The sequence below is a fragment of the Camelus bactrianus genome, unplaced genomic scaffold (genome assembly GCF_048773025.1).
Source record: "Camelus bactrianus isolate YW-2024 breed Bactrian camel unplaced genomic scaffold, ASM4877302v1 HiC_scaffold_3, whole genome shotgun sequence".
Lineage (NCBI taxonomy): Eukaryota > Metazoa > Chordata > Mammalia > Artiodactyla > Camelidae > Camelus > Camelus bactrianus.
Window position 1 is genome coordinate 5001 of NW_027413955.1, and position 2500 is coordinate 7500.

The 2500-nt window shown below is 76.5% G+C and overlaps 1 non-coding gene and 1 pseudogene across 1 annotated transcript; both read right to left on the reverse strand.

The window, feature by feature from the left end:
• The window catches only part of LOC141576825 (28S ribosomal RNA), a 5079-nt pseudogene extending 4917 nt beyond the window's left edge, over window positions 1–162 (reverse strand).
• A 1171-nt stretch (window positions 163–1333) lies between these two features.
• Window positions 1334–1486, reverse strand: LOC141576823 (5.8S ribosomal RNA). Its single transcript, XR_012505262.1, has one exon. It is a non-coding gene; the product is annotated as a 5.8S ribosomal RNA (ribosomal RNA).
• Between the last annotated feature and the right edge of the window lie 1014 nt (window positions 1487–2500).

A 2500-nucleotide genomic window follows, 5' to 3' on the forward strand; every position in this document is an offset into this window, starting at 1 on the left:
CTTCCGTACGCCACATGTCCCGCGCCCCACCGCGGGGCGGGGATTCGGCGCTGGGCTCTTCCCTGTTCACTCGCCGTTACTGAGGGAATCCTGGTTAGTTTCTTTTCCTCCGCTGACTAATATGCTTAAATTCAGCGGGTCGCCACGTCTGATCTGAGGTCGCGGCTCGGAGGGGACGGAGAAGGTGCCCGCGAAGCGGGAGAGGGCGGGACGGAGGGAGAGGGGCCGCGCGCCAGCGAGGCGCCGAACCGCGGTCGACCGCCCGGTCCCCCTCCCCCTCAACCGACCCACCCACCCACGCCCGAACACGGGGTTCGGGCGGGAGGGCGGAAGGAAGGGCGGAAGGAAGAAGGGAGGCGGACGGGACGGGGACGGGAGCACGAGCCGGCGACGTGGCACGGGACGGGCGGGCGGCGAGAGGGGAAGCCGCGCGCGCGCGCGCGACGCCGGGCCCAGGCCGGAGGCGTCGTCGTGCCGGGGAGGAGGGTAGAGGGGGGCGGCGGCGGCAGCCGCCGGTCGGTCGGTCGTGAGGCGGGCGGGTCCGAAGAAGCCCGGCGGCCGCCCCGCGGCGACCGTCAGGGCCCCTTGCCCCACCACGCGACGCCAACCGCACCGGCGCGAGCCGCTCCGCTCCGCTCCCACCCGTCCTCCGCACGGCCACGAGACGCCCACGACGGGCGACGGACGCGCGGCGGCGGCGCCCCCGAAGAACGCCGCCCCGGGGGCCCAGGGGCACGAAGCGCGGCCGCGGACGCAGCCCGGGGGAAAGCGCGCAGCGGCGGGCGACGCCGCGGCGTCCCGCGGGTCGCCGCCGGGGCACGCATCCCCGGGGCGCGGCCGCGCGCGCGCCTCGGCCACGGCGAGGAGCCGCCCGTCCCGACGGGGCGAGGCGGGGGCCGCGGTGGCGCGACGGGAGGGTGGGGGCGGCGCGGCGCGGAGGCCCTAACCGCCCCCACCCACCCCGGCACCACCGCGACGCACCCGGGCACGCGCCCCGGAGAACGCTTGCGGCGCGAGGAGGGGCTCCCGGTGGGAACGCGGCGGCCGCGGCCGCGGCCACGCGCGAGCTCCCCCCTCCCCGTTTTCTCCCTTCCCTTTCGCGGGCGGCACCTCCCGGGCCTCGACGCCGCCTGCCGCCTTCCGCCTGCCGCCGCCCGCCCCCGCACCCTCCCGGGCGCGGGGGCGGGACCGGCCGGAGGAGGGACAGACGGCGCGACGGCAGAGGCGCCGTGTCTGCACTTAGGGGGACGGAGGGCACCGCGGCCCTGCGAGGAAACCCCCAGCCGCGCGACCCCGCGGGCACACACCCGGGGGGGCGCGATTGATCGTCAAGCGACGCTCAGACAGGCGTAGCCCCGGGAGGAACCCGGGGCCGCAAGTGCGTTCGAAGTGTCGATGATCAATGTGTCCTGCAATTCACATTAATTCTCGCAGCTAGCTGCGTTCTTCATCGACGCACGAGCCGAGTGATCCACCGCTAAGAGTCGTACGAGAAGTTTCTTCTGCCTTCGGTTCTGTGGCACGGCACGTCTCCCGCCCCCACCCACCCCGGGAGGGTGAGAGGGGGGGGGTCGCCTCGGGCCGGCCGAGTCAGAGAGAAATCAGACCGGAGGGGTCGGGAAGGTTTCACAACGGGGCGCAGCCGGCACCGACACCGCGCGTGCCGGCTCGGACACCCCACAGGCGCCCGGGGGTTCCCGCCTCCCGCGGGGACGCGCCACCACGCGGCCACCGGCCGTCCGACGGGCCCGCCGGGTGAGGCCCCACCCGACGGACACGGCGGCGGCGGCGGCGGTCAGCGACGCGGCGCGGCGCGGCGCCCCGGCCCGGTGGAGGCGGAGTCCGTGGGACGAGGGACGGACCTCCCACGTCCCCACGGGCCCGACCGCCCCGACCCCAAGGCGGACGGGCGACTCCCCCGAGGGTCTTTAAACCTCCGCGCCGGGACGCACTAGGTACCTGGAGAGGGCGAGGCGGGCGAGGCGGGGACGGCACGGACCCCCCCCACCAGCCCCAACCGCCGGCCACCGCGCCCCGACGCCGACCACCACACCCCAGCCACGGCCGGGGGTCCTCGCCGCCGCGGGCCCTCGACACGGGGCCACACCGGGCACCGGCCGGCCACCGCCCACGCCACCGAGTCCCACACGCCAACGCGTGCCGACGGCATCCTAAGCCCACTCCCCACGAGGCCGGGCGGAGAGGGCCCTCCCCCCGCGTCCCGACGACAGACCACCCTCCTTCCCACCTCCACACCCCCAACCCCCCAAGGCCCGGCAGGACCCCCAACCCGCACCCGCGTTCCCGGGGTCCCCCTTCTCGCCACGGGGGACGAGGGGGGGCCCACGACGGGACGCGGGCCACAAGCGGGCAGGGCGCCTCGGGCGCGTGGGGCGGGAACCGGGAGGCGAGGGGAGAGAGCCGGCCGGACGGGGAGAAGAGGCCCGAAGCTCGCTCGCTCGGGTGGGGGGAAAAGGCGAGAGGAGAGGCACGTGGCAAG